This window comes from Cariama cristata, unplaced genomic scaffold, assembly GCF_000690535.1.
Source record: "Cariama cristata isolate BGI_N322 unplaced genomic scaffold, ASM69053v1 scaffold4017, whole genome shotgun sequence".
NCBI classification, from domain to species: domain Eukaryota; kingdom Metazoa; phylum Chordata; class Aves; order Cariamiformes; family Cariamidae; genus Cariama; species Cariama cristata.
The window spans coordinates 65,822-76,773 of record NW_009624750.1 but is presented as its reverse complement, the minus strand read 5'-3'; positions in this window follow the sequence as shown (position 1 = coordinate 76,773).

The window sequence follows — 10,952 nt, the reverse complement described above, 5'->3', positions numbered from 1 at the left end:
GTGCTTAGGGACATGGTTTAGTGGTGGACTTGGCTGTGCTAGGTTAACAGTTGGACTCGATGGTCTTAAAGGTCTTTTCCAACCTAAATGATTCTATGATTCTATAACGTGTCACATAAACCAATTTACATGTACCCAGATTGACAGCATTTGGCTCCAAAAGGGAGCTGGAAGCACATGTGTGTAAGTACCAGAGACAGAGCAATCAGAAATGGTGAGGAAAAGCTAGAAATTATCATGGACAATCAGAAGTGAATTTTTTTGGCTCATATAATGTGTGAATAGTAAAATTTAATGATAATATTAAAAGATGTGGATTTTAAAAAAGGTCTTATTTTTCATTAAATATAATAATTAGTTCAATATTAACAAAGAATAGTTTATTCTGCATCCTAATTTTAACCCCAAATGACTTGTTCAAAGTACATAATTTGTTGAAATCAGTATCCTCGGGTTCAGACTTAACTGGGAACTTTGACTTATACATTGATTAAGCAAATTTTGAGACAGGAATTCCCCGATTGTTGATACAGTTGCCTAATGTTTCATACAAATAGTCAAAGGTTGTAATTTTTTTTTTTTTTAGCAGAATGGCTTTGCAATTACTACAGTTCACTTGTATATTTTTACATTAACTAAAATAATTGCAATATGAAATCTCTTTTGTAGCCTTTTTAGATACAGTGTTAATATTAAATTGGCAGGTATATCCTGATTGTCACAAGTCATTTATGTCCCTTTCTATAAAGCATTTACTGAATGTATTAAACGTTTTAGTGATGATTTTAGGGATGGATTGGTAGATTTATTTTTTCAGTGGATATCAGGTACTGGTAGATTTTTTTCCTTCCCCCTGAGGCATATTTTGTCCAGACCACGAGGTCTGCATTTCAGTGAGAATCTATTGCTTTTTTCCCTAGTAATTATAGACATATATGTACACACATAGAAAATTCAGTACTACGAATACGGTTGTCAAAGCTGGCTTTCTCTGCTCAATAATAATACTGATGATACCTTCATTCCAATTGTTGGTATATAAATATAGATAAATAGTTTAAAACACTGGCTTGGAAAGAGACAAGGAATCTGAACTGGCTATCCATGGCATTATTTCCCTTTAAGGAAAAATAGAACTGGATTGGACATTTCAAAATGTTTTTTGCAAAAGGCTGTCAAGCAAAGTATGTAACCTGCTTTAGTTGTTAAACTATGCTGTATAAATCTGTCCTGACAAACCTATTTAGTATGCCACAGCTGACACAGTGGAAACATACTGCATTCTAATTACTGGCTGAGTGGAGAGAGAGACTTGAAATTTATTTGTGTAGCAAGATTAGCGGATTGGATCCCAGTGTTCAATAATGATAAAGTCTTACTGCAAATGTGAGACATGTCTGACAACCTGCTTGTGTTTCTATCTTTCTATCATGATATATGTTAGATCCAGTTTTGGAACTGTTCCTGTGTAAGACGACTGAGGATGAAGCTAGATTGGCATTTTTCAGTTGAATTTAATTAAATATTTTTCCCCATTAAATTAAACCCTGATGTCACTCAGTATTTAAAAGCTTATATGCCTCAGCATTTGAGTGGATAGGAACTGATAATCTCTTGAGACTTAGTATCAGGATGATGCTGGAAAGAAAATGTTGTATTTTTAAGGTTATGTATAGGCTCTAGTCCAGTCCAATCATTGCCTTATTGCAGTAACTGTTCTGTAGTAGTTCTTTTAGCTGTAGAAGTACTTAACTATTGCAGAATTAGTCAGCAAGGATGTAATCATGCCCAGAGACAGAACTTATAATTGAACAGATGAATGTAGGTTTCATTTCACTGGTTTCTTTGTGCTACTGTGTAGGAGAACTATTGTGGAAGAATCTATGGTAAGCACATAAATGCAGTCAAGATGGAAGCTTTAAAGTTCAAGGCCTAAGCAAAACTGTACTAATTCTTGGAAAAGCTGCTGAACATAGTGAGGATTTTTTTTTATTAAAACAGAAGAGTAGATGATCTTCCCCAGTAACTATTTGTAGGTGGCCTTAAAGGTGTATCTCTATAAAAAATGGTCACTTTGTATGAGTATTCTTACAGGATTCAGACTGTACCTCTCCTGGAAGTTTCTGTTGGAAGTAGTATAATATTACCATTAAATACCTGTATGTTTTAACAGCAACAGTTTATGATTTTTAGATTGTATAAGTCATTTAATATCCATTCCAAAACTTAGATTTAGAGCAGATTTCCATCTTTAGTGCTCATTTATTTAGATTTCATCATAATGTGGATTTCATTATCTTGTATATTGAAGCTGATTGACAAGTGCAATAGAAATATGGTTTTGAAGTAGATATAAAATACAGAAATGTTTTCTCAAAACCTTTCTCTGTGTCACTCACTGTTTGTTGGGCAGAAATTTCTTTTTAGTTACAGAGAAAATTGTATGTAGAAAAAGATCACCCTGAAAAATTTAATTTAGAGAAGTTTTACATACTTCAAAGTTATATGTGCACCAAGCTCTAAATGGGCCTTTAACTTGGAAGAGCTTAGTAAACCCACAGCATACTCTGTAATGTGTAACCACTATAAATAGAGAATGGATAGAATTAGCTGAAATTTAGTCAGACCAGAAAAAACTCCTAAGAATCTAGGAGACCACTGCTATGGCATAGATTCTGTATCTGCCCGAAACTTATGGTGTGGGAGCTGTGCAAAATTCTGCTGGAATGAATATTGAAAAACACTGAATAACGTAAATTATGTATTGCTGCCAGAATAATTCACAATCTCAACATATGCAAATATATTAAATTACCAGAATTGGAACAACCACAAAGTAAGGATATTCACCCATGTGCAAAACCAAGCAGAAACAGAAGGGAGATAGCAAAAGCTGTCCTCATTGACTTTGAGTATGTGAATGTAATTATTTCAGTTAACAGGCTTGGATCCCAAGCTTAAAGTTGACCATGGGCAGAAAAATTTGCACATTGGAGACAGGAAATCAAGCAATTTCAATTTTGAAAATCACCTTATGAATATTCCTAAATGAAATTAACATAAACATTTTTCTAAATTAAATTTTTTATTTTCAGGACTAAAACCAAGGAAATGTGTATGGAAGAAATGGAATCTCAAAAGCTTTAAGGCTGCTGCAGTGGATCATACTAGTAAAGATGCTACTGCTAACATACAAGCTAGTGCATCAACCAGTTCTACAGCAGCCAGTAAGTCTTATAAATATTTTTAAACACATAATGCACTTTATGGGATTATGAAATTTACAGTACATTGCAAAATCTAATTGTCAACACAAATTATTAGTAATATTTTCAGTTTGTTTTGCACAAAATCAAAATGTTATCGCAATTAAAAATGAATTGTGGATTTTGATTGACTCTAAACACATATCCTCCCAAGATACTGATAGTTCCACTTGATTAAGCTGTAAACAATATTACAAGGTATTTAAAGAAGGTGCTGATACTCCATCTAGTAAAATTTGATGTGTTTGATTTGCAGTTCCTCTAATACTAATGACAGCTGCTCTTTTTTCTATTCCTTACTCTGGCACCTGGCTCCCATTTTCAGTATGTCTTGCATTCAAGACTGTAACTTCTACCCCTTTACCTTCACTATCCCGATGGATCAGATCTTGACTTTTATTCTTTCACAGTAGCCTGCTGTTCTTTCTCATTGCTGCTATTTTAACATCTTTTCTCAAGCTTTTTGTGCTGCTGTTGCTTCTAGCTTGCTCCCTTTCTGAATGTTAATCCAACATTTTGTTTCTTCAAGCTAGCCAGCTTCTTCTCTCTTCCCCCTGCCTGAATTTATTGTTTTCATTCTAACAACTAGAGCTATCATTTTATCTACCAATCTTCTCTTACTCCTTTTTATCTTCCTTTTGCCCCAGTCATAACCAAACAACTTTTCCCCTCCTTGCCTTTTCTATTTTTCTCATCCTTTTTTCCATGGGCTGATATACTTTTTCTGGATTTAGATCATTCCCCAGTCACCAAGGTAGGAAAACCTTATTTTTGTTACAAAATAATTCAGAGGAAAATATCTGGGAGAAAACTCATAAATTTGCATCTTAGGTGTCATTTAAGGCAGTGAGGTCTGTGATACTTGGATTTTCAATTTTCTAGTGTATAATTGGTTATATAAAATAGGGATATTCATTGCCAGTCTTAAAGATAAACTGAAGAATGATTTTAGAAATTCTTTAGTGATAGGATCTACCTGAATGGGAAAAGATATCTCTGTGCAAATTTTCAAAGCTACTCACCCTCCCCTGTTGATAAGTCTTCCCGCTCCCCTACTATTTTCAGTGATATCACTCTGTTGCGTTCTCCCTACAATTATGTTATATGCTTAGGAAAAGATAGGGGGTTGTCTCTTATATCTGTTAATGTTAAGGAGAGAAGGGTTGGAACGTGCTGTACTCAGGAAATCCTGAATTAGTGAAGTACTGCAGGCATGTCAGAGGAAGGGAAGTGTTCTGGCATGTGCCATGATTCCCACAAAGCTTTCTCTTGTAATGAAGATACAAGAGAACTGCGTGGGTTTTTCCCAGTGGAACAGCCTATCTAAGCTAAGAGGAGAATTGCTCTTGAGACCTAGCTGAAGGATTTGGTCTCTACAAATGAATACAGCTGTGTAGAATCTTTGTATGGATTGGCTATGCACATCTGTGGCTTAACAAAGTGAACTATCTTACTGTCCTTATGTATTGCCTGTTAGCTGTCCTGAATAGTTTTCCTTTTTTACTTCAGTAATTCTTTTTAAGTACAATTGAAAAAATGAAATCTGGTTTCATTAAAGTTGCAAGTCAGTATTACTCTCATCAAGTTACAATCTTGAAAGGAAATTCTTGTTTACAGAATCAATTTTTTGTGTGTTGCTCAGTTTGCAGTACCGTTTTTAGAAACAGAAATGTATCTATGTTTTTGAAAAGAGGAGCATTTGGGTTTAAAAAAGAATATGCTTTTACAAAACCTAAAACAAGTGGAAACATTTGCATGATTTTTATAAATTCCAATGGTTTTGTTCTGGTATAATCATATTTCCTTTTGGATCTTGGTCATTGTGGTACTTTACTAGTATATGAGAACAAGAATATGAAACCAAGTAGAAAGTGATTATTTGTGAAGCAGGCTCAGTAAATCATCTCAGCTGTTGATTATAGTAACAATTCTGATCTAAGGGAGTCTTAATGACTATCATTTCTGAAGTCACTGAAGCTATCGTTATATTGATGTTTCTCTCCAAGATATGACTTTTTTTTCCCTATGACAATAAAAGGCTTAATCTTTCAGCTCTTCCTGTTAATATGCTATTCTGTGATCTACCTTACTGCTTTAGGCTTGCAGGATGCCCACAGTTTTGTTCAATAATCACTTGATCTCTTTTATGATGGCTGAGAAGTTAGTTGCTTGTCCAGATCCACTTTGGTGCCTAGTTTTCGGTGAAATCAATAGGAATAGGGTGTATAGGCAAGTTAGCTGTCATATTAATGTGTCATGTCTTACACAAGAATTGAGTGTCCATGGCTTCCAAATGTTCCCTTTCCTCTAAAGGTCTCATCCAGTGTTCCTGTACTGCGCAATAATATCACAGCAACTCATACAGACATAAACAAGCTAACCTTGTTAGCTAGCTTGAACAGAGGTAACGATCTAACTATGACAGTATGGTGTCCTGTGTAGCCACAGAAGTCACTGTGAGTGTGAGTAGAAACAGCTACATCTCCCCTACTGACCTGTGCCCTGTTGTGATTAGTCTGGTAATTTAAAGCTAGTGTGGGTGTATGTTTAATGTTTTAGCAGCACATACCAGGCTCGAACTTCTTTTTTTTTTTTGCTTATCGAATAGGACATTGAAAGTGGCTTGCTTAAAGTTACAAAAGAAATCTGTAGCAGAACCAGGTTTCAAAGGCCAGTGGATGAACCGTGAAAACTCAGCAGTCACCAACTGATGACTTCTTGTCCATTAAAACTGGTGCTGTCCAAGGTAACGGTAAATTGTGTTTATGCTTAGTCAGTCAGTTGTAATTGTAAAGGGAGTTGGTCCTGAATTCTGATTAAAAATATATCACATGACATTATTATTACAAAAAACATTTCTAGTCGTAATAAAAATATTACTGAATTAGTTGGAAGAATAGAGTGGTGATTCTTCCCCTCTACTCTGCACTGGTGATGCCACACCTGGACTACTGTGTTCAGTTCAGAGCTCCTTAGTACAAGAGAGACATGGACATACTGAAGAGTCCAATGAAGGACCACAAAGATGATTAAGGGACTGCTGCATCTCTCCCATGAGGAAAGGCTGAGAGAGCTGGGACTGTTCAGCCTGAAAAAGAGAAAGCTCAGGGGGGATTTTTTCAATGTATCTAATTACCTGAAGAGAGGGTGCAAAGAGGACTGAGCCACGCTCTTTCTAGTGGTGCCCAGTGATGTGACAAGAAGCAATGGGCATCAACTCAAAGGCAGAAGGTTCTATCTGGACATCAGGAAAACCTTTTTTACTGTGAGAGTGACTGAGCACTGGCACAGGTTGTGCAGAGAGGTTGTGGAGTCTTTCCTTGGAGATATTAAAAAAAATCTGGATATGTTCTTTGGCAACTGGCTGTGCTTGAGCAGGGAGTTTGGACCAGATGACCTCCAGAGGTCCCTTCCAACCTCAACCGTTTTGTGACTCTGTGAATAAAGTGAGATAGATTCTTTTAAATAAAGGTGAGGCAAGGAAACATTTTTGGTTGGGGTTCTTCTCTTCAGGAAAAGTGGTATAGGCTAGAAGTAGTGCCTTTGCTGCTATATAAAACCAGAAATATATAAATAAGACATTACATAAGGATTTGCATGAGTTGTTCAGTTAACATCACAGCATAGCTATGTCAGTCCATTGATGGCATATGGTCAGAAAACAGAGGTGCAAACCAATGAAGACTGGTCTGTAGAATGAGCTGTTTTCAGTGTTTACCTTGCAAAGCTAGAAAAAGATTTTTTTGTGTGTGTTTTAGTCTTACAAAATACTGAACATCCAAATGACACAAATGCTTCCTAGTTTCACAGACTTTATTAGCTCCAGAAAGATCTTAGTCTGCAGAGGACTGAGACCTTAAAATTGACCATCCTACCTCCTCAAAGACAGGGAAGCTGTTGGTAAATGTAAAGTGAACTCATACTGAGTTTCATAAAGCTATCTTGGTACTAGGTACTACTTCTGTCATGTAGCTGAGCACACTAGATACCTACTTCCTATTGAAATCCATTGGACTTCGGCAGCCTACTTAACCTAACATCTTGAGGTTCTCACTAGGTACCAATATCCACTTTTTAAGTACCTGGTATCCTTTAAGATCTGTACTTCGTTGAAGAATACTCAGTGTTCAGATCTTTAATCATCTTTGCTAAAACACTGTTTTAGCAATGATCTTAAAAGTAAGGGTTCTTATTTGATATTGGACTTTAGTCTGAAAACACTGTAAGCTTTATGTGACGAGTTTTGTTCTAATTCCTCTGCTTTTCTGGTTAGCACTGAAGGAAAATAGTTTATTCTCATAAGGAAGTAATTTCCTCTGAATTGAGTTCTTTTTTGACTCTCTGTGTTAAGAGTCAATCTTTCCAAGTGCCAGGCCTCTAAATAAAAGAGTTTTCTTAATGAAACAACCCATCTTGGTAAGCTAGGATCTGTCTTCCACACAGATTTGAAGAAAATCTCCCTTTTTAGGTCTGGAATGTATGCAGTAATAGAATTTCAGTGTCTGGAATGCTTGAGATTTACAAGCTAGCTTTCCTCAGCCAGGTATTGTGAAGTTATTTACAGAGCTCAAGTTTTAACACTTGGTAGTTTTAATACTATACGAATTTTTTTTTTCAATTTTTTATAATTAAATTCTGCAGTTGTGTTTTATGTAAACTATGAATTGAAATGTATGGTGTTAAAAACCTTAGAAATTTTGCTGTGTGAATAACATTAAAATTAATAGAAATGTAATGTAAAAAACCTCTTGCCACTCCTTGAATATTTTTCCATCTGAGTTTCTGCTATTAGGACTAGACAGTCCTAATCTTCAAAATTATTCTACTAACAGCACAGAGGAGTTAGCTTTTTCTGCTAATAAATTCACCTGCTCCCCTGTTTTAAGTAAATATATGATTTAAGTAACTGTTACCTTTTAAAACTCATCCAGTGATGTAGCAGTTGAATTTCTTTTTTTTGTTGTTGTTAAATGTTAGCTAAAAAAAAGTGTAATATTTCTTCTAAGCATGGATCTCAAATCTGATAATGACTGTTTCCGTAATTTGGGGAAAATCACATAACTTGTCACTTTCATTTTCTGCATATGTTAAATGTTATGAAATTATTATGGTTTTTAAAAAGTTAGTATTGGCAAGTTACATTGCACAGGCTTATGAAGTATTTAGACTACTCAGATACCAGTCATTGAGTGCAGTGAAATACTGTTGTTCTCATTACTTTATTGATTTAATGTTGACTTACATTTTGCTTCAGCTCATTCAAAAAGAATATACATGTTTTCTTCAAAAAGTAGTTTAAAATACAAACAAGTGTATTTTAATAATTACTCAATTGATTAATCATTTAGTAATCTGATTATTACAGATACTATACACAGTGATGTTTTAAAGTACTTGCAACAGAACTAAAATTGAGACCATATTGTACCCTATCATGTCTTTTAAAGGTCAATTGTCCAATTGTGATTTTTTTATTCTGTTATGGAATGTATTTACACCATTCTGCATACCTTTAATGTCATACAAGTTATTATAGACAAACTATGAGGCAAATGTGTAATTATCCCCCTAACATGGAAAATGTGTTCTGGGTAGCTATTCAAAGAGGTTGAACTGCACTCTAAATGGCTGTTTTAAGAAAAACAGCTTTCATGTGGAATCATAGACTCCTTTGGGTTGGAAGGGTGCTGCAGGTCTCTTGTCCAATCTGCTGCTCAAAGAAGGGCCCACGCTGGTTTAAGACTAATTTGCACTGGGCTTTGTCCAGTCAGGTCTTGAAAACCTCTGAGGATAGAGATTCTGCAGTCTTGTGTGAGATTTTCCAGATACAATTAACTCATTTATGTGTCACAGGGTGTTTATCAGCACTAATACAAAAGATAAATAAGTAAGTAGAACCTTGTTAATTACATTTAAATACCCTGCGTAATGGGGCAGTTTCTGGGAAATGTGGACGGTTATTGAAGGTGGCTAAATAGAATGGCTATTTAAACCACAGGAGCTTATATTTCAGTTCTAAACCACAGTCTATTTACACTTCATAGTATCTGTGGTAAACAAAGAAAAAAGCTAGATGAAAGCCAATGCATCTGAAGGAGAAGCAAAGAAATTACAATTGAGAGTGGCTTTTATAGCTCACTTTGTTTGGATTTGCTTGAACCTTTAGTCTTATAAAGGTTAGTAATGAGCCATATCTGGACAGGTATATCCGTTTCTTTTCATATGAACATATTTTCCTCCCACATGGTATATTGCACAATTGATGTTAAGATTGGATTGTGATGTAATTGATATGAAAGGCTTTTGTGAGGATTTCTGCCATCTATTTGAATAATGCCTGTTAAAATCTGATTCTTTTTTTTTATCCTGATCTTTTAATAGTCTGCTACTGTAGATCCTCACTATAAATTTTCTGATTATTATTCTCTGTTTTTAAATGGATTTTTTTTGGAGACAGCTAAAAAGAATATATATTATTTCAGAAGAAATTTCCTAAGTTAAAGATACATCGAAAATTGCTCAACTGGGTTGATCTGATCTTGCTTTTCTATTCACCTTTTCCATTGTGTACTGGAATAGAACAACCCAGGATACGTTGCAACCTTTAAGTCTGTCTGAATATTAAAATGCCAGAAAAAATGAAAGAGAAAGGCAAAATACTGATTTTTCTCAAATACAGCCCCTCCTCTGCTAAGTCAACACAAGGAAGGTATTGCAACATGTAAGGCCGGATGACTCGGCTACTGAAGGATTGTATCATTTGCACTCAGGTGTCTTTTTGTGAACCATTCACTCATAGGATGCATTTCAGATGTGACAGCTGAGCTGTAAAACATAAAGCAGCCTTGTCTTACCTGATAAGGATGGTAATATAGTGATCTATTACATAAAGCACATAGCAGTAAGGGCTAATTGACATTGAGGTTCAGGAATTGTTTGACTGTATTCATATATTCTTGAATTACGTAATCAAAGGATCTTTAGAAGAGCTTGTCTGTATCTGGATTTAATTTTAAGCTTTTTTTTGCATATATATCCATATATTAATGTGCATATTCACATTTCAATTCAAACTTCAGTAAAGCTTTTAAGCACAAACAATCTTAATGAGATTTTGTTCTTTTAATTCTGATTTCAAAGCTTCAACTAACCTAGTTTAGATCTAGAAACTTTTGCTAGTATGTTAATGTTGATCATGAATGTAAAGTTTGTTTCAGTGTTTATACATTCACAGAAAGTAGTGCAGACAGCAAAAAAGTTTCTTTGATAGTACAGTCAATTGTGTTCAATGAACAAGTAATAGATAAACTAGCAAAAGCACAGGGAAGGTTTACTGATATAGCTGCATTGACAAATTTTTCTGCATAGACCTCTTTATATCTAGATTTTTATGTTTGATATTAGCAAGTAAAAAATCATAAATTATTTCCAAATTATAGTATTTATTAAACAACTATTTTTTAAAATAAGAAATATTTGTGAAAGAGAATTTTCTGTGAATGCTATTATAAAGTAAGTGTCTCATAGGAAAAAATGGTTGACTCTGGACACTTTTGATGAAAAGTAAAGCATTTAAGATCATTAGTCATTAACTTGACTCCATCCCAGTCATCTAGCAGCTGTTTTAGTTGATTTTTTGGTGATCTTTATCTGGGCGCAAATATGACAATACCAAGAAAACTTGTA